Source organism: Eptatretus burgeri, chromosome 10, assembly GCF_056783735.1.
Source record: "Eptatretus burgeri isolate ZD-2024b chromosome 10, Ebu_testis_v1, whole genome shotgun sequence".
NCBI classification, from domain to species: domain Eukaryota; kingdom Metazoa; phylum Chordata; class Myxini; order Myxiniformes; family Myxinidae; genus Eptatretus; species Eptatretus burgeri.
Window position 1 is genome coordinate 69,540,630 of NC_140970.1, and position 22,077 is coordinate 69,562,706.

The following is a 22,077-nucleotide window of genomic DNA, read 5'->3' on the forward strand; positions in this document are numbered from 1 at the left end:
CCAAGACGGAGCCGGACATAAGAGGCCTCGTCAGACAAGCCCAACAGCAAGCGTCTCATTGATTGTATTGCTTAGAAAAATGTTTACTTTGATTTATCTTTTAAGACTGAGTAAATAAATTTCATAAAACGAAATCTGCATCTTTTATTGAAGGGCAGGGAACCACGAATGTTAAGCGACTCGGTAGGGGGGCCATGAGCCATCAAAGGTTGAGAAACGCTGGTCTAGTCCATTTGCTGTGGGACATCAAGAGCTTTCTCTCACCAATGGCCACGTCAACGTCATTCAGGATTCTGCATGCAGTGTCACTTCACTTCTGATCATATCAACCATATTGCCATCACCATGAATCAATCGATCTGCGGTTTCCAATTCGCTCTTTCACTTATTGGTGATATTTATCAGTCCTTTCCACTATTTTAAATGGCACGATTTGATTTGATTCAGATGGTTTTAAGTTATACAAGGTGTCCACCAATTACCAAATTCAAACTGCAACTGGAAGGGCACTCAGTAGAGCGCATACCTCTGCCCCGTTAATGCCTGATCCACAAGAACATATCTGGCCGAATACATTTTTGAGATATCGTGCTATATATCGTTTTTGAACCCCATCTCTCAATGGTGAAGAATCGCTTTAAAAAATTGAGTAGTCTGATCCGGATTTTTTACCAAAATCGAATCAATTCGTCGTGGTCACACACCCAACATGTCCACCGAGTTTCGTCCGAATCCGTCCACAACTTTTTGAGATATCGTGCTATATATCGGTTTCACCCAGTCTCTCAATGGTGAAGAATCACGAAAAAAAACTCATCAGATCCGGATCCAGATCTTCACCAAAACTGAATCAATTCTTCCTTGTTACACACCCAACCTATCCAGCAAGTTTTATCCGAATCCGTGCACAACTTTTTGAGATATCGTGCGATTTATCGTTTTTGGCAATATCTCTCAATGGTGAAGAATCACTTTTAAAATTCCAGTAGTCTGATCCAGATCCAGATCTTCACCAAAATCTAATCAGTTTGTCTTTGTCACACACCCAACCTGTCCACAAATTTTCATCCGGATCTGTCCACAACTTTTTGAGATATCCTGTACACAAACAGACAGAATGGGGTGAAAACATAACCTCCTTCACCTTCAGTAGGAGAGGTAATTTTAAAAAAATAGGACCACTGCACCTGTAGCTTATCTGGGCTCTGGCCTAAAGTAATTCAAATTTGGTGGCATTCTGACTGGTGGATCTGGAGAGGAAGGTTTTTGAAGGAATTTATGCAACTTTCCCAAACATTTAAGAAGTCCGCCATTTTGACAAACTTCCGGTCACGTGATCGGCATGACCAAAGGAATTTAACATCACGACCCTGTCCTATTGTTGTTCCCCAAATTTGGTCGCATTATGACTGGAGAAGAACATTTTTGAAGAAATGTATTAAGTCGGCCTTTTTGACCTTCTTAAAGTCATGTGACCGGAACGAGCTTTGCAATTCCTGTTACCAGTCAGGAGAGGGACGTTGCTGCTAAATTTAAGCCGGGTCGGCGCAGTGGTTTGGCCGGAGAATTCGAAAAAGCAGACGGACGGACGGATGGTGCGCGATGACAATATCTCATCTGGAATTTGAATTCCGGATCAGATTAAACTAGAGTAGTTCAACCGCACGCAGTCGACGGGTATGCCTCCGCTCTCCCGCACAAACACTTGAGTATTGACATATTTGGCCCTTGACCTTTACCATATCTGGTACAAAATATAATCACGAAATTGCCCTGTCTAACATTACCTTTGTACCAAGTTTGATGAACTTCTGTCCAATATTTCTTGAGTTAGGGCGTAAACAGTAAAATTTCAGTTTGACCTTGACCCTTGACCTTTATCACATCTGGCCCAAAATCGAATCACTTAATTGCCCTGTCTTACTTTACCTTTTTACGAAGTTTGATGAAATTCTACAATTTGCTTCTTGAGTCATCGCGTAAACGAAAATCCGGACGAAAATCCGGACAGACGGACGGACAATCCCCGGAAACATAATGCCTCCGCACCTGGGTGCCGAGACATAAAAATAAAAAAAATGAAATGGGATACATGATACAATATGATGACAAAAACCGAGAGAGTTGCAGGCTTGAGTGCAGTGCAGTACCCCTTCCTGTTCCATTGGCTGGAGGGCAGTATATCACATTTCACGAATGTTTATTTACCGTTTGAATTGCCATTGGTAGGTAATTGGTGCCATGAGAAGTCGTTTGTGTTGTTTTGTATGCAGCCTGTGCCTGCTGGTTATATCATTTTTCTGGAAGCGCAGTTGTGCAGCCGATTCAGTGCCCCTGTTACCAATAAGCTTGTACACATTTTGCAGATCTTGGAAGGATGACAGGCTGAGTCAACCCACTTGGTGTTATTTCAACGGGTCGACAGGGGCTCAAACTCAAGAGCCTAAGATCTTAGGCCAGATACCTTAACCATTAAGCCAACACCAGGCTTGTATTGTTGATGAGAACAACAGACAGAGAGCCACAATTTGGCCTGCTGTTTACAGTAGTTCAGCACATACGACTCACAGTCATGCCGAAGAGGAAAGTATCTTATCCCAAGTTCGCAAGAACAAGATCGATCGCCGAGGGTGCTTGTCAAATGACGTCACGTGCAAAACCAACTCCTGTAAAACCCCGGGTCATCAGTTTGATCTTCCGAGAGATCTCGTCGCAAAGGCGAAGAAAGCCTGTGGTGTTGATACAATGCCGAGCACAGTCACATGAAGTGACTGGTCCGTCAGGTCCTGTCCATGTCAGTTTGAGTGATCCTGCTCATTTGGTGATTCACCATCGTTGAGACGAGTCCATGCTTAGACTGTGATGGTAAGTAAACATTTGAGGTGAGTTCTGAACTGCTGCAAGACTACCTCGTCAATAAACGAGTATCTCGGTATTCCTGTGTATTTTGTCACTAACAATATGTCGAATAATGTTTTTACCACATTTGATAAAAAAAAAAATTATCAAATGAAATTGCTCGTTGAGCAAGGAATTGCCAGAATAACTTTGTCATATCTCCATGATCTCTGAAAAAACAAAAACCTGGAAATCAATTTGGGTCTTATAAGTCGATAGTGCTACTGTTTAATGAGTTATAGCACTTAGTTTGGTCATGATCATAACTTGGAAGTCAATCGGACTTGAAATGGCGTTTTTATCGCAATTTGAAAGATTTGACCCCGACCCCCCTGACATTCGACCCCCGACCGCTAAGAAGGGTGTTGGTGTGACACCCCGATGAGACATATGGTTGGATGCTGAATTGGAAGATGCACATTTTGGATTTGGTTTGAAGTCGATACGACCATTTTAGCGGACGTTATTGCGAAAATAAGAATTTCGGTTTTTCGGTCACCTTGACCTTGACCTTTGACCTAGATTCACCAAAAATGACAAGTGTCTAAGTTGGACCATGGACGACGTCTGTATCCAGTTTGGTCATGCTCGCTGAAACGGTGTGGCTGCTACAGGGTAAACAAACACACAAACAGACACACACAACCCACGTTCATAATTGTAGAAATCCGAAGGATTCCGGAAATTAGTAAAAAAAAAACCGCTTTGGATTCGTACCAACCCGTTTTCATCACCTCCAACTTGCCATGTTACATGTATGCAAACAGTTCATATCAAAAATAACAATACATGTGTGTGTTTGTGTGTGTGTGTTGGTTTTTGTGTATGTGTTTGTGTGTTCATGTGTGTGTTTTTGTGTGTGTGTTTTTGTGTGTTTGTGTGTGTGTGTTGGTTTTTGTGTGTTTGTGTGGTGGGTGTGTGTTTGTGTATGTGCAGGCTTGGTGTGTGTGTGTTGGTGTACATGTGTGTTGGTGTGCGGTGTTGGTGTATGTGTGTTGGTGTATGTGTGTTGGTCAAGGTCTTCAGGCACGCGTTGGTCCCAGGCACAAGGCCCAGGCACGTGCGGCTCCAGGTCCAGGCAAGGTCTAGGCAGGTCCAGGTGCGTGTCTCGAGGTGAGGTGGTGTCGAGACAGGTTCAGGCAGTCTCAGACACTGTGCGTATTCAGGCAAGGTTCTCAGGTGTACTTGTTCAGGTCCCAAGGTGGCAGCGTTCCCAGGGTCCAGGTGCATTTGTTTCAGGCAGACAGTATGCGCCCTTAGGCAGGTGTGCGCCAGGCAGGGCAGGTATTCCTTTTAGGCAGGTGTGTGTTGTCCGAGGTGGTAGGTGTGTGTGCGCATTGGGTCCAGGCATTGTCCTAGGTGACCTTTGTGCGGCACTCCAGGTGCACGTGTGTCCGAGGGTGGTCCTTTGGTGCAGAAGGTGCGGTGACTGAGGCAGTGGCAGGTGGCAGGCAGATTGCAGACAGGTGGCAGGCAGACTTGCAGGTGGCAGATGTGTGCGTGGCGGCGTGATCGTGTGGCAGATTGTGCAGACTGGTAGACAGGTGGTGGTAGTAGACAGGTGGCATTGCGGCGGTAGGCAGATCGGCAGGTGACAGGTGGTAGATCACGGCGGCAGACAGACACGCGGTGGTAGCACAGACTGTAGCGGTAAGATTGACAGGTGGCATTGTGACAGTATGCAGATTGTGGCAGCATGGCGGCAGACGATAGGCAGGCATCGGTGGTGCAGATTATTGCAGACTGGTGGTGCATTGTGGTAGACAGATATGTGGTGGCAGACGATTGCAGACAGGTGGTAGACGTGTATGTGTGGTAGACATTGTGGCAGACTGGTGTGGTGCAGAGATTGCAGTATGACAGGCAGGTAGATTGTGCAGGTGATGTAGATTTGGCGGCAGGTAGACATTGTGGTAGACAGGCAGACAGGTGGCAGACTGTGGCAGATTGCAGACGGTGTGTGGTATTGTGTGCAGATTGTGTGTGGCAGGACAGACAGGACGGTGATGTGTGTGCAGATGTGGTGTATTGTGTGTGTGTGTGTGTGGTGTGTGTGTGTGCAGGCGTGTGTGTGACATGCAGGTGTGTGTGTGCAGATGTGTGTGTGTGTGTGTGTGTGTGTGTGTGTGCGGCATGTGTGTGTGTGTGTGTATGTGTGTGTGTGTGTGTATGTGTGTGTGTGTGTGTGTATGTATATATGTGTGTGTGTGTGTGTATATATATATATGTGTGTGTGTGTGTGTATATATGTGTGTGTGTGTGTGTGTATATATATATATATGTGTGTGTGTGTGTATATATGTGTGTGTGTGTGTGTGTGTGTGTGTGTGTGTGTGTGTGTGTGTGTGTATATATGTGTGTGTGTGTGTGTGTGTGTGTGTGTGTGTGTGTGTGTGTGTGTGTGTGTGTGTGTGTGTGTGTATATGTGTGTGTGTATGTATGTGTGTGTGTTTGTCACCGAATAAATGCGTTGATAGCACATAGCTATGATTAACACCGTTTCCTGGGGTACAAACTCGGTGTACGAAGTGTTATTATATCAAACTTTGTCGAGGGTGAAGTTTCAGGCCTACCTCATGGCGGCCCGTCAGAATGTCGAACACCACTCGAATTAACAGACATTCCGGCGGAGGCACTGAAATAATCGCGTGCCGTTCCGATTATTTTCTGTTGACACCGCACACGTACACAGTCATACCCACAAGAGAGTTTACATTTTAAAAAGGAACAAAGCTTGGGAATCTATGGACGACCGTTTTATACCACAAAATGGCGGCGACTGCGACAAATTGCAAAATCACGTGATGCACGACGTCACTTCCTCTTTCCGTTTCTCCACGCTCAGGCAGTTCTGATGTTGACTCCATACTCTCCCGGGGTATAAACAAAATCTATCGTACTCAATATTTACACCGAAGTGCTTTACACCAGAGTATGAGGAATTCAATATTCTCCGACGGTTTTATTCAACCGAACATGCCATGGAAACCAAACAAGCTTTGCACAATACACTTCCTGACCTCTCACCCCGAACTCCTCCCTCATCCAGTCCAGTGCCGTATATAAAGAGAGTCTGGCCAACTCTTGTCTCAATCATGCTGCGCTCTGATTGGTCAATACCCGGTCACGTGCATTGCTGGCGCCATGTTGCAGCCCATCTCAACGCGAGTGAATCTCGGAGCGAAATTAGAATAGTTTTCGCATCTTTTCACGTTTTCTCGTCAGATTTTGACTTTTTTGATGACACAATGGTGTTCTGTGCGTCCCGGGCAAGGCGTGAAAATGCACCGCTTCCCCAGGGACCCGGAAAGACGTCGCCGTTGGTAAATGTGAAAATGGAGAACTAGACTCCACACGACAATGCCTCCCTTTGTGCGGTAAGCGGCGGTTTGCAGTTCCCATCCGACGTTGGATCGGATCAGATCGGAGCGCTGAAACAGCTCGGAATCCGAGATGACGAGACGTAATCCGAGGCCGAAATTTCACTAATGCGCAAGTAGTGAACACCAGATTTACAATATATCCGATCCGATACACACCACAAGCTGTAAGTAGTGAACACCAGATTTACAATATATCCGATCCGATACACACCACGAGCCGTAAGTAGTGAACACCAGATTTACAATATATCCGATCCGATACACACCACGAGCCGTAAGTAGTGAACACCAGATTTACAATATATCCGATCCGATACACACCACGAGCCGTAAGTAGTGAACACCAGATTTACAATATATCCGATCCGATACACGCGACTAGCCGTAAGTAGCTTTCTTACTTTGGTTTTACCCATATTGGGTTAGGAAATGGTGTTTGCAGTTTTCCCGTAAAATTCAATCCCTTCAACTGACGACGGTCGTCAAGTGGAACAAGATGCACTGACAACGTCGCTGGATGACTGCAGCTGCGAACTGTTTTTCATTTCTAATCTTTATCTGATGTATATTATCCCGGCATTCCCAGCATACATTTCTCTGGAAATCGTTCCCACATTTTGACCGGGAATCTCAGGAATTTCCAGTCTCGAGGTTCTCGACTGCAAATCGTATTTGGAAACTTTCATCGACTTCGAACTGACTGTCAACACGTACTTCAATTTTCCGTTTTTTTTGTTTTTTCAGAAACATTTCGACGGCAGTCAGTATGAAAACGGGAGGGTTGATGGTTCAAGACCACTCGAGCACAGTGCCGTCCCGACTGTCTTCCCGCATATTGTGCCTGTCACGAAAAGGAAGCCGAGGAAACGACCCCATGACGAGACGACACCGCAGAAGGAGCCCGTCCCAGATCACACATACGCAAAACAAGACATGCCTGTGAATGCCGGCGACAACCAAGATGTCCAACTCGTTGACCTTGCCTCCGATGCCCCTGTAACGTCAGCTGAAACCGACCAGGGTCCTGACTACGACGCCAAGATCGCAGCAGTGGAGGCGAAAGTGGTCTCTCTCAAGTGGCGGTTACATGAGGCACAGTGGGACAAACGCAAACAAGCCAGGGAGCTCGTCACTCTAAAGGTGATTGTCCAGAAAGTTTTCAACCTCGATCAGATCAACAAGCTGTCTCGTCTCAGCACAAGGGGTACTCGGTGGTCAGCAGAAACCTACAAGAAGCCTCTGCAACTCTGCTTTGCATGTGGCAGTACCGACTACGAAGTCCTGTTGTCGCAACACCAGCCGCTGCCATCGCTTCGTTCGTTACGACGGAAGATGGAGGTTATTGCGATGGAACCTGGTATTCTTTATAAAGTGCTCGACTTCCTCCAGCTGAAGGTTGCTACCATGAAGGAACCGGAGCGTGAGTGCTGCCTAACGCTGGATGAAATGACAATTGAAGTGGGATTGCAGTTCGACACATCATCCAGTAGTTTGCGCAGAAATGTAACTTTGCCAGGACATGGTGGTGCTGCAACTCATGCCCTCGTATTCATGCTGGCTGGCATCACTTCCAGCTGGAAGCAAACAATTGCCTATCATTTTACGGGCAATTTGGTGAACGGAGTCTACTTCCAGCCACTTGTGACTGAAATCGTACAGCGGGCTCATGTCATTGGGCTCCACGTCAATGCAGTCACATGTGACATGGGTAGTGCCAATCGAGCAATGTTCAAGAACTTCGGACTGGTTAGTTTGAAGCATGCAGTGACAGTCAATCGAATACCCCACCCATGCGCTGACGGCAGGTTCCTACACTTCATGTACGACGTACCGCACCTGATCAAGAATGTCAAGGCGGGTCTGGTGAATGGGAACGAATTCAAGTTCGGTGCTGATATAGTCTCCAGGCATGATCTGCCTTCAAATGTCATCAGCCTGGGGGCAATCAAGGAACTGGTGACATTTCAGGTCAATGACGATCTGAAACTGACGCCCAATCTCAGCATGGAAATGGTGTCGAACACCGCCCATTTTGACAAAATGAAAGTGGGAAAGGCATTGAATTTTTTCAGTAAGTCGGTCAGTGCTGGGCTGCACTCCCTGGTTGAAAACGAAGGTTTTGACAATGTGTTGCTAAAGGCCCAGTCTCTACAAGATGTCACCAAAAACCTTGACGTTTTAGCCAGCTTATGCCGATTTTTGGAAAATTTGTGTAAAACGCTGGTACACGTCGAATACGTTATGGGTAAGTTTTGATAACATTGAGAGCACGCTGAAAAACACTGCCATACGTCGTTGTACGCTGGCTTTAAACGTTGTACTTTTCGGTTGTCCTCAAATTTTCCATGCTTGAAATTTTAAGACTTATGCCAGCGTATGACTCTCACGTTCCGCATAACGCTGGCCATAAGTTGTAGCCACGTTACGCGATCGTTGACACACGTCGACACACGTTGCTTGTAAGTTACTCATAAGTCGAAACACGTCGAGGTAATGTTTAGCATACCCGAAACTTATTTCTAACCTATGAGTAATGTGTTGTAGGCACGTTACGCGATCGTCGTTTCTAGTGCGGTTATAATATAATTAAAAGGCTGCCGCTCAACGATTTAAATCATAACCGCACTAGGAATCGAAGTGTCGACATCACCGTCATACCGAAGAAAAAAATAATAATAATAAAAAAAACAGGGAGTCTCGAACACTGACGCTAACCATTACCTCGACGCGTTTCGACTTATGAGCACCTTACAAGTAACTTTTGGCAACGTGTGCCAACGTTCGCATATTGTGCGTACAACTTATTCCCATCGCATGCGGAACGTGTCATACGGCAAGTACGTCGTAAAATGTTTAACACGTTTATAATTACAAGACGTACTCCACTTAATACGACGTATGAAAGCGTACTTTAGCATTTTATTCACGCATACCAAACTTACCCATACCGTATTCGACGTGCGCCAGCGTTTTAGACGCATTTTTCAGAGGTCGATAGCCAAGGTGTGACTGCAATGTTGACACTTCCATTTCTGCGGCGGTTATGATTTGAAACGTTGTGTGGCAGCCTTTTAAAAAGCTACGTCACGTCATCGTCGGCGATGCGCGCAGCGCTATGCATAAGTTAGACTATCGTTTGGCATAGGTTGGGAAGGCCGACGACAGGCTCAGCATTTGTTGGTATAAGTTAGCTATAACACAACGAAACGTTCTGTGTCCGTTACTAATATGTTATGCATACGACCAACTCGTTATGAATACGTCCGAATCTTTAAAAAAAACATCAAAAGTTCAACGTAAGCCAGCGTTTTACATACATTTTAATATGTTGCCATTGCTGGCTAAAACGTCAAGGTGTGACTGGGCCTTAACGACTGCCTGGTTTTGGACGTTATGAACACCTGGTTCGACCTGATGTCCAGCCATCATCCCGCCACCGCGCTCAGTAAAGCGAATACGTGTGCTTACGAGAAGGCGATCCGGCACCTTGAAGAGACGCTGGTGGTATTCGGAGGGATAGAATGTGGCAAATCGTGGAAGACATGGCAATCCGGCGTCATTATCGACCTCGTCTGTGCTCGACATTCAGAGAACTGCTGGCCAGGGGACACCACTTTGTGCTCACATCCAGACTCACGCAGGATTGCCTCGAGAACCTGTTTGGGTGCGTCCGATTCAAGAATCCTGTCCCAAACGCGCTGGAATTTCGACAGGCTCTGAAGCTCATAACGGTGGCGCAATTTCTGAAGTGTCCCGCATCCGGTAATTATCTCGAGGATGACCGGTCATTTTTAGCAGATTTCCTCAACACTCCAAAAGAGAAACCGACGACACCAGATGAATGTGACGACGCATTCAGCTATTTGATTGGAGAGCTGCCTCCTGATCCTCTGAGCAAAGCCCAAGAGAGCAGCTTGTATTACCTGGCTGGCTACTGTATCTCCTCGGTCTCCAAATCCTGGGCACATTGCACCACTTGCCTGGAAGCCATGGAGGACCGCCAAAAGTCTCTTTCGCAGGGCAGTCGTGAGGCGCTAACAAGACTGAAGGAGTACAAAGAAGGCGCTTTGACTCATTGCAGTGACAAGGCTTTCAAGCTGTTTAGAGAAGCAGAGAAGCAGTTCAGGATGGTGCAGGACCAGTTGAATGGGCATAACCTGGTTGAAAAACCTGTCCGTCTGTCAGCTTTCTCAGTTGATATTCCCGACTGCCACGATCTGAAAACGAAGCGACTGACGAAGTTTTTCACTGTGCGTCTGTACATTTATTCCAAAGTGCAAAATTCTATCCGTGTCAGCCAGGCAAAAGTTGGTACTGCCAATCAACTCGGCAATGAGAGCGTGTGTGAAAAAAATGAAGTGTATCTGAGTGTCAGTTCAGTTGTTCAGTATTAAGTGTCGGTTAACTGAGTTTATTAACTGAGTGTCAGTTGTTCGTATTCACCCCTTCAAAACGGGAGGTGGCCATAACCGCCTGGAGGTTATAGCCGCCTCCCGTCCTGAAGGGGTTGTCATATGGAGAAGAACCGAAGATGGTTTTGACTTTTAACCCCTTCTGGACGGGTGACGGCTATAACCGCTATTGTTATAGCGGTTATAGCCGTCTACCGTCCTGGCCATCTATAGCAGTCTACCGTACTTTTTCGTTTTGGGGTTTTATGAATCTTGTACTCTGTAATTCTGGGTCATGCTTCTTTTAATTCATCCTGAGGAGCTCTCCGAACCATGATTGGCTTTGCTGAACTGGTCAATTTTGCACTAGATTTCTAGCCTCTGTGGTTCATGCGATACACAGGTTTCCATAGATTCAGGCAAGAAATCTTGTACAGTCAAGAAATAGATTAGTCCGTCCTCGGTATGCGACTTGCGGTATTATGCCTCCTTAGTTATTTATGGGTGGGTTTATCAGCATCCAAAATACACCATCTTGTAGAGCGACTTATTTTCAAGCAAAACTCACAATTTGAAGTTAAAACTCCCATTACATTTTTGTGTGAGAAGGAAAATGCCCGTTCATATCGCACCGCGCGTATGCTCCCGCATTGCCAGCATCACGCTGGCTGGGATGCAATATGGCGCCTACCTAGCCAGTTGGTCAGACTCTATATACGGCACTGATCCAGTCTTTCCACCAAAGATCGTAAAGCGGAGCAAGATAGCCCACTCGTGCGAAACGGTGAAGTATCCAATGGACGCCCTCGGCGGCCATTTTAGCAGGCAGGCAGAGCGATCTTGCACTCGCCAACAACCTGGAAGCCATTCACAACACACATGTTACAGATGGTAACAAAGCATTGGCGTCTCGTTCCTCATCTCAGAACCACTGCTCAGCAATAAACTGCTCAAACCGTCAATCCAAACGACCCGATTTGTCTTTCTTCAGATTCCTTAAGAACAGGGAAAGGTATGTTGAAGTTCAAATTTTGTCTTTGAATAGTCTGTTGACAGTAGTTTTGAAAATAGAGGTTAGTTAGTCCAGTCGGAGTGGTTTCTATTCTAATCTGTTTTCTAATCTGACTGTATGACATATAGACATCGGCTGTAGGCTTTGCTTGTGTCATGTCCCCTTCCCCCATTGATTGCTCATTTGTACGTGACTGTATCACTCGGAGGTGAGAAGCAAGAAAAAAGGTCTTCACCAACCATTTATGGGGCATTTTGTAGAACATTCAATACCCATTAAAATGTGTGGGTGGTTGGGGGGGGGGGTTGACCCTTGCCTCCCCTCCCCCGATTTCTCCCCATGCCTAAATAGTTACTTCGAAGGATACTTTCTTGGAAGGTGATATTTATCATACAGATTATGTTGCATGACTTCTTTTGTTGATGATATATTGGGTAGTCGATCCAGTCGGAAAAAAAAAAAACATTTGAGATTTGTTCTACCCTTATTATCAGTATTTAAAATGGCAATTTCAGTTAATACAATGGCGATTTCGATGAAACTTGGTTGGCAGGTTCATACCATGACCTAGTTGTGTGCAAATGAGAACCGTTGCTATGGACACCACCGTTGCCTAGCAACGGGACTTTGAAATTTTTGAAAAATCATAAAAAAATTATTTTTTCAAAAATCGGGCCACGAGCGACTGTGGGCAGTACATTCAGCCATATTGTCAAAACTTTTCAGCCGGATCCTATGAAAACTGTCGGAGAAGATAGACTTTGAATGAACCCTGGTCGAAAACAATAAAAAAAACGAAGTTCGTTATATCTCAGAGACTGAGTCAGGTATACATGAAACTGGTATGGTAAGTTCATGGTATGTCCTAGTTATGTGTGAGAAATAACCGTTGCCTAGCAATGGCCAAAAAACCTCCAAATGTGGGGTTATTTTAATGAAAAAACAATCTACAGTATTAACCCTTGAAGCTGGAATCATGAATTTTTTGTGCTTAATCCTCAGGTCATTCCCCATCGAACGGGCCCATCGCGTCAGGTTCTATTGGGTAGGCAACTACCCATGTCTATATATATTGTTGTGGAAATTCACACAACATCATTCAGGTTCCCCGAAGATCAGATATTTCGATAAGTATGTGTTTCAGGTTAGAATCCCCACCGATGTGTAAAGGGAATTGCTCGTGTGCCGGGCTGTGAATCTTTGAGGTAGCCATTTTTCTTTCTCTATCTGTTATTTTAAAACAACACAACATCCTCATCATCAACAAACAACACCATCTTCGCAGCCCAGCATCTCATAAAACACGAAACAAACAGCAACCGTCATCTCCTCACCATCGACAAACAACGCCAACCATCTCCTGAACAAACAACGCGAGCCAATTTGCATAAACGGATCAAAACGAGGGTTTCCCGACACCAACCCGTGACGTCGAACATGGGGTTCCCAGTGAGGCTTACCAGGGGTGAGAGGTCGGAGGTGAAAAGTGGGCGGAGCCCAGCCTCGGCTGAGAGATCAAAGAGCGGCTTGCCCCGGGCCAATATAAGGGCAGAACTCTAACGAGTTTGTGGCATATTCGTCGCTTTCTGGAGACGAGGAGATTCCCGGAGAGTGAGGAGAAGAAGGGAGCGCCAGACGAGAGTCGGAGAGGAGCGCGCTCCAGAGGTCCTGCCAGCTGCGGTGGAGTCGAGCAAGCTGCGTCGTGGTCCAGGCGAACGGCTCTGAGACGGTTGAGCGATGCTGAGGTAGTGAACGGGACATGAAGAGCATCAACTCTAAAAGAGCAAAAGACCCGTTCACTCCTCCGAGCGCGTCGCCGAACAGGCCCGACTGACCAGGCAGCAGTGGAGGCCGGACGAGAACCGAGCAAGCCACCCGGCCGCTAAGCGACTGGCGCGTAGCGACACAAGGGCCAAGCAGGAACATCCAGGGTCACCGACCCAAAGACCTTCGAGCCGTCACAAGGGGCGGTCAAGTGACGTGCCCGGCCTCTTGTGAGCCTTCGGTCATCCAGGCCCCGAGTTGGAATAAAGGCTCACGAGCCCGTTTCTTTTCTGGGGTTTTGTATGAAAGTGTTTTGTGGTGCCTTGTCTTTATAATATAAGTAGAATTGTTGGTTAAGTGCGTGCCTGTACATAATAGACATCGGCTGTAGGCTTTGCTTGTGTCATGTCCCCTTCCCCCATTGATTGCTCATTTGTAATAATAAATGCCCCCACTGTTTGAATGTCAATCTGCTCGTTGCGTCATTTCCTCCCATTAACTTCCACGGCGCGTTCGGGAAATTAGCCGGCTATGAAAGCCAAATAAAAGTGGTCATTTGGTCCAACGGAACTTGGCGATTAAAACCGCTCTGTATCACACACGGAACAAGCGCACTTAGCGACTTGTTTCCGTACGAATCCCGTCGAGTATAAATTCTCGGTACTTCTGTCTGCGCGGATTATTAGGTATATCGACATTCGGCGATTAACCCTGCACCGCGTGGACAGAATATTGACAGTTTATGGTGTGTTAAGGCACCCGCAGCAGGTTTCCGGAGTTGGCCGGAAGCTACGACTGAATTCCGGTTTTCGGCGGACGCGCGACTGCAGTTGGGCCTTAAGCGGTCGAGTGTGGCTGTCCGAACCGGCTAATTCGTAACAATATATGTCTCCAGGTAAGAATAATATACTTTCTGCATGTGTCTGGGCTTTGATTTTTATCCTTTCCTCTCTCAATTTGCCTTTTCTTTTTTCAGCTGTGAGCTTCTCTTCTTCTCTATTTCTCCATCCTAATTTCTCTCTTTCTCTTGCTTTCTTCTATCTCATCTCTTCTTATTTTGTGTAATTTCACTTGTGATAAAAAGAAACTGTCTTGTACATGGCTCATGTATCATCGCCTTACTCTCTTTCCCGCCCCTCTCCTGCCTCCTACTCCGTGATCGATACAACGGTCGAACTACAACCAAGAAAGCAGCTCGCTTGCTTGCTAAAATGGCCGCCATTCTGCTCCGTTGCTTTCTTCACCGAATCGAACGCGGTTGCGCACGAGTGGCCTATCTTGCTCCGCTTTATGATCTTTGCTTTCCACAACACCACAATTTGTGAACTACATCAACATTTCAAAAGAACGTATTTGCTCCACAATTGTGACAGACATGGTAATGAGCCAGACGAAGGTTCGACACAGTAGTAGTAGTAGTAGTAGTCACCATCACCGTCGCCCATGAAAGTGAAGGTCGTTGTGGTATTGGGAGTTGCATGAATGTTAATGTATGCATGATGAGCCAGAACTGCGTCAGCGGGCTGTCGAAGAGTGGAAGAGTGGAGGAGTGGAGTAGGTGAGAGCCGCCATTAAATGATTGAGCCAAAGGACTTACGTGTTGTCCGATTTAGTGATTTTACTACACAACAGTAGTTCTGCAGCTCTTCCGGTCTGCACTAGGAATGATGGTACTTGGTTAATTTGATGGGTGCTGCAGGATGTAGTGCTCATGAGACGGTCAGTGAAAGTGGAAATGCTCATCCCACCAAACCTTGTCCAGACCCTGTTTGAAAGCTTCAACAGACTGAACATCCACAGCATTCCGGGGAAGACTGTTGCAGTCTTTAAACTACCCTCTGACTGAAGAATTTTTTTCCTCACGTCCAACTTGCACCTCAGCACAGAGTTTAACTTAAGGGAGTGGCCCCGAGTTTTTTGTGTTGAGCTGGAGTGAAGAAACGTTGGGGGTCTCATCCTTTCAATTCCGTATAGCACCTTAACGTTTGGATCATATCACCATGGCAACGGTGGTAGAATATTGAAAACGTATTCAAACGCCAGAGTCTCTCTGGATGGGAAAGTTCATGGAGTGTGGGAATCATCCTTGTAGCTCGTCTCTGGACCTTCTCAACAACATCGATGTGCATCGGGAATCTAGGATGCCAGGATTCAACGCCATAATATGATCTTGTCTTCTCTGGGAGTTTTTTATGGGGGACTGAATTAAAAACCTTGTGAAAGTCGAGAAAAATAACATCCACAGGCACTCTTTCTTCCAGTCATCTAGTCCAGTCTTCCAACTGCACAAGGAGCTGAGTTATGCAAGACCCCCCCCCCACAGGGATGAACCCATGTTGAGAATTGCAAAACAAGTCATATGACGTCATGCATCCCTCACAATGGACTCCATGACCTTTGCAACCACCGATGTCAAGCTAACAGGTCTGTAGTTCCCGGCTCCCTTTCTTCCAGTATATGGGAGTGATTTTGACATCTTTCCAGTCACGTGGTAGAGTAGAACACCCATCTTTCGTTGATTTGTTGAAGAACCCAGGATCCGTAACAATTTGATGGCAGGAGTGGAATGCTAACCCTGAACACCAATTTGGAGCAGGATTTGAACCTGGGGTGTGACTAGTGCACCCCAACATTAAAAAGGAGCGTAGTCGGGAATAAATTTTAATTAAAACCTATTTTTGGTTAAACAGCTTGGTCAAGTCAAGCCGGGTATAGCCAGATGGATGTGAAAGAGTTGGATATGGAGGAACCCAAATATGATCCGGAGAAATGACAATGGGGAAAAAGGGACCAGTAGGGGGTGCAGTGGAGGCACCCAACGTGGACAATGGCTCCAACCCCAGCTCCCCGGAAAGTGCAGTGCCGAACGGCGGATGAGCACCGCCAGTGCAGTCTGACACACACCTCTTTATGAGGCAGCTCTTAGCACCAATGCAGATAATGGGCAACAAAATGGATGCACTGGATGCAGGACAGCAAAAGGCCCGGTCGGAAAGATGAAGGCGATGAGCAGCGTCCATGTGAACTGAACAGGCACAGGGAAAGGCTGGGCAGACAGGGATTGGTTTGGCAGACTCGGGCAGTGTGTCGGTGCACACAGTGCATAATGGCAGCCTGTCAGGTCAAGGGGTAAAATAGGAGAAACATGATGAGATGTGTTCTGCTCAATAATAGCTTGGAATCTTGTTGAGTGAGGCACGGTGGTGACATCCATTGGAGATATGTTCGATCGACCTGTCCATGTCAAGTGCGAAGAAATACTGGTGGACAGCCAGTTTAAGTTGGTGACACGAGAGGTGATCCAGATGTGGACGTGCAGCTCGGTTTTAGTTGTTTTAAGGACGTGATTCCTATCGCGGGTCTTGAAATACAAAAACATAGGGAAAAGGTCACAGGAGGCAATTGCATACTGGGGGAAATTGGTCTAAATGACAATCTAATTAACACAGCACCCCCCCCCCCCAGTGTGTGGTGACAAGTAACACTTAAGCTCACAGTTTTCCCACTTAATTTACATCAAAATGTCTCTTACATGTCCATGGACCAAACAACTCAATTTAATCCAAACTTTCTGATTAAATTCCTCCATCTACCCCCACAACTATCACTATATATATATATATATATATATATATATATATATATATATATATATATATATATATATATATATATATATATATATATATATATGTTTTTGTTGTTTTTTAACAAAAACTTCAAAAAAAAAAAACCACAAAAACAGTTTCAAAATAATAATAATAAAAAAAAACATTTTGCATTTTCTTCTTTTGATCTTTTGTTGAGAAATTGGTGTGGTGTTAATGTGGCACAGGCATGATGGGCTGAATGGCCACCACCTGTGTCTGATTTCCTTGTGTTACATGTGCTGGGGAAAGACAACTTACAATTTCCGCCTGTACACGTGCCACAGTGCAAATGGTTTACTGACCCCTGCTGCAAACGGGGTTATTATCAACGGCACAAAATATATTTGCCCCACTTTCCCTCATTGCCTCCGTCCCCCATCCCCCGTCCCCCTCTCCCAGGCTGCTGCCGAAAGGAGCGGGTGTCTCTTCTTTTTGTTTTCTCCATCCCACTCCATCCCACAGCGGGTGTTTCCCTCCATCCCACTGTTCATGTATTTATTTATGACTTCATGCTGGCTAACAAACAATTTTCTTGATACTTTACTACAGTCTAAGTACCCCATCGTGATTGATCGGATGACCCAATGTGTAAGGATCTATGTTGACTGATTAGGAAGCCATTTATCCCCTCATGCATGTGTCATATCCACACCCTGTTAACTTCATCAATTCATTAAATATAATATGACAATGGATAGAATCAACGCAATATTGATTGAGGCACGATGACCATCATAGAAAGTAAGGAGAACCTGGCGTTTCGGGCATAAACCCTTCGTCTGAGCAAAGCAGGTGTAAACACCTGATACCGCGGTTTACATACTTTGATCATTGCTCTGTTGATGTCATCCATTGTTCGAAACCTCTATTAGCCTTCATGATTAAGGTTAGCTTTAAATTCTGCATTTAATTCCAGTAGAGGGCAGGAGTACCCTTAAGGCTTCTTGGCTGACCAACGGTGAATGGAGGTTATGTTTTCACCCCTATGTCTGTCGTCCGTGTCTGTCTGTCTGTCTGTCTGTTTACTTGTCTGTTTCTTTGTTACATTCGAAAACCGAAGATTTTTGAATGATCTTGTTTGTTGCGTGCGTTATTCTGTTTGTCTGTTTGTTTTTATGTTTATCGCCTATAGGTCACAATTTTAAACTGATCTTCATGAAACTTCACCACTTCATGGAGTTCGTCATAAGCAAGAGGCCTATTTTTTTTGAGCTCAGAAGGTCAAAATTTTAAAATAGGTCAAAGGTCAACAAATTTGTCCAATTTCTAAAATCCTCAATTTTCATCTGATTAATGGACAAACTTGGACGAAACTTCATGGACAGGTTGGGTGTCTGACAAGGACAAGTTGATTGGATTTTGTTGAAGATCCGAATCTGGACACTATAATTTTTTAGTTTTACAAAAATGATACCTCGCATGATTTCTCAAAATATTGTGGATAGATTATGACAAAACTAGGTGGATGAGTTGGGTAGGTGACAAAAACAAGCGATTCGATTTTGGGGAAGGTCCGGATGCAGATCCGGCTTATCAGTGGGATCAACACGTAAACTGTTCAGGGCATAGGTATGCACTCCAGTGTGTGTGTGTGTATGTGTGTGTGTGTGTGTGTGTGTGTGTGTGTGTGTGTGTGTGTGTGTGTGTGTGTGTGTGTGTGTGTGTGTGTGTGTGTGTGTGTGTGTGTGTGTGTGTGTGTGTGTTGGGGGTGATTTTAACTGGATCATGATGTGCTTCCATCACCAGCAAACCCGAAGATGTGGGATTTGTTTGCAGGAGGAGAGTTGCTCTTGGAGTGGATGTTGGGGAATGATGCAGCATGCGTTGAGTGCATGCTCGGTGCAGCATTTGCAGCAGGAAGATATTGATTGTGGCTTGATCAAGTGCTGACGGTTGTGGTGGAGATGGTGCAATGAGAGAGGAGTGGAGAAGGAGGAAGGCATTGGAAGAGAGAGCTGTTGTTTGTGAAAGAGTGCCAGGTGGTAAGTGGTGGAATGAGGAGGACGGCAAGAGGTCTGCCAAACGCTCACGATTGGCAGGTGGTGTCAGACCTAAAGCTGCAAAGGTTGTTCCCAGAGGAGATGTGCGTGACAAGGTTGCAGCCTGACATTGTCATCTGGTCAGGTACAACAAGGCAGGTCATCTTGGGGGAATTGTCAGTATCTTGGGAAGAGGATAAGGAGGAGGTGCACGAGAGGAAGAAAGGAAAGTATAGTGAGCTGGAGATGGAGTGTCGGCAGAAGGGTTGGAAAGTTTCTTGTCAGCCATTTGAGTTGGGGTGTGGAGGGTATCTTGGCAATTCTTTTTATTAATTTCCAGCTCAACTTGGAGTGTGTGGAACAGAAAGAAGGAGGATGTGTTAGAGAGTGGCCCAGGTTGCCTTGAAAGGCTCACTTTGGATTTGGAGGAAGTTTATGGAGGCAGGTCAAACGGTGTAGGTTGAGGTTGATTGGTTTGTGGTTCTTTCTGCCCCAAAAGGGGTCATGACTGAGTGTGGAAGAGATTTGGAGATGTATGTGATTGTTGTTTTGAGTAGTATATGGTGTGTGTGTGTATGTGTGTGTGTGTGTGTGTGTGTGTGTGTGTGTGTGTGTGTGTGTGTTTTGCTGTTGAGTGGTGTATGTTGCAAGTCTGGGTGGTTCGTTGATTGCTACAGCATATATTTTCAGTGCTGTCGATTCTGGAAATGGAAGCTGTTGTGCAAGTACAGCTCAAACATACAGTTCTTATGCAAAGTCAACACCCCCTTTCAAAATTTTTACCTTTTTGCCTTATAATCTGGAATTAAATTGAATTAAATCAGACATTTTCCACCATTATTTACACATCGTAACCCACGATTTCCAAGTGAAAAACAAATTCTACAAATTTCAGAAAATGAATTGAAAGTACAAAACTGTTTTGAGGGAAAACCATTATTCAAAGAAAAAGATGTAGGAATGACTTCAGGTGATAATTTGTCACCATCACAACCTAGTATCGGGATGGGGGGAGGTGGGTGGGGGGTAGCAATACTTTCCATTTAACGATAATGTCAATGAACACACTTTGCCAGACCAATTAAGGAAAGGCAACCGAGGCAGATCTGAAAATGTAACCACTATTTATTTACACACACCAGAAAGGTGATAATTATGAAGAATGTATTTACAAGGCAACAACAATCTTTATTAACACAGGCAGGTAATCATCAAACAATTAATCAAGCAGGTATCTATTTATAAGCAGGCAAAAGACACAGAAGAGCAGGTTTACCCCTAACACGTATTTCCTTCTTAGACAACAGACAGGCACCATCATTCAATCTGGGAAGAAGGAACCAAGAAGAATTGAGAAGCAGAATGAAGTGTGGGGTCTTGTGTTGGAAGTGTGTGGTGTGAGTGCATATGGAGCTGCCTGACACCCCAGGGGATTGCACCGCACTCGTTGGCCCATGGGCAGCTCGCCTCCGGCCCGACTTGCTGCCGCACCTCGTATCTCAGTGCAGCTTTAAAAACTATCTTAAATCTGGCTTATCAGTGGGATCAACACGTAAACTGGCGAATTCAGACCAGGTCATGGAATCCATCATCGCAACAAGTGTGTGTCAATCATCCCATGTCACCATGCTGGCAGCACAATTAGCAGGCTGGGTAGAGTGGCCCAGACTCAGGCCTCCTAACCTGACTATATCATTCTATGACACCCAAGACCTTGGAGCTGACCTGGAGCATCTCTGCGCACTCCCTAACTAATTGTGGGGCCCTCCCTGGCTCCCACTGTGCACTCTTAGAATTCACATGCCATGCCACAGGCCCTCTCTTTTAGGTGCCCAAGTCCTCTCTCCAAACTATTTTATCCTCTTGGCAGCTGTCATACAGGAGCCCCAGAGGGTCAGTGTCGTCAATAATTACACCCCTTCTAACTTTCAGGCCAAACTTCAGCCCACAAACGTTATGTTTGTACCAAGTTCTCGAAATTACACGACCAATCCCTTTCGGTTCGGGGTTTTGCGACATGTAGACATCTGACCGGCAGCTCCTCCTTCCATTTCATCTTAGGCTCTAAGCTAAGTTCTCTGGACCTGATACATTGTGTTTTACAGTTTTATTTTCATTCCTGTTTTGCTGGTCACGTTTTTCATCAAGTTTTCTGTCCCTTGTTGTGAGCCTAAGTACCCCCATCATGAAGATCAGTATCTTGTTGTCTTGAATTGTCGAGTTTGTGTCCTTGCTTAATTGTGCCTACTCGTGTTTGTCCTTCTGCTTCCATTTTGTTTTTTTGCTCCCACAGGCCTTGTTTCCATTCTTTTTATCCCAGGAATGGTTACTTCTGATCCCTGAACCAATCCTTTTCACCTGCTTTCTGAAAAAAAAAAAAATTTGCAAAAACGTACCACTCTTCTTCCCTCCGAATCAAACAAACAGATAAAATAACAACAGAAAAAAAAAAGAACCACACTATTTCCTGTGCTTGGTGACTCCTAAATTCTCCATCCCAACTTATTTTCAATTTCCCCAAGCTGAATTTTCACTGAATAAAACTTTTCTTCCTTTAAAAGATCTTCACAACATTACAAAATGCTTCAAAAATTTATTGTTAAATGCCTTTTTATACTCTGCTTATTACTCCGGCAAGAACAAACCATTCATTCTTCTTCTTCATCAAAATCTCTTCCTTTTCTTTTTCACAAGGCTTGTTTCCATAAACCTCAACTCCTAAATGCTTACTTCATCCAACCTCCTCTTTCACCTACAGCCAAATTTTTATCCATGCTTTCAACCAAAAAACATTCATACCAACCCACCTGTGAAGGCTGGGGCAAATGATCCAGCTTGGGAATATTGAGTTGTCCATTTTGTGGGGGTTGTGTGAAAATGATAGTTATTTCTCCTTCATGGCATCAAACCCCTCCATGTCATTACTCTACCACCCCCCCCCACCCTAATTCTGCTCCCCCCTCATCCCACCCGCTTACCCCTCGTCCTGCCATTGTTCTG

At 45.3% G+C, this 22,077-nt stretch overlaps 1 long non-coding RNA gene across 2 annotated transcripts in view; it reads right to left on the reverse strand.

Moving 5' to 3' along the window:
- LOC147018809 (uncharacterized) overlaps positions 1-6,225 on the reverse strand; it is a 43,007-nt gene extending 36,782 nt beyond the window's left edge. For both annotated transcript variants that reach the window (XR_015062531.1, XR_015062530.1), the window contains exon 1: positions 5,472-6,225. This is a non-coding gene — a long non-coding RNA (uncharacterized LOC147018809). The remainder of the gene's footprint in view (positions 1-5,471) is intronic.
- Between the last annotated feature and the right edge of the window lie 15,852 nt (positions 6,226-22,077).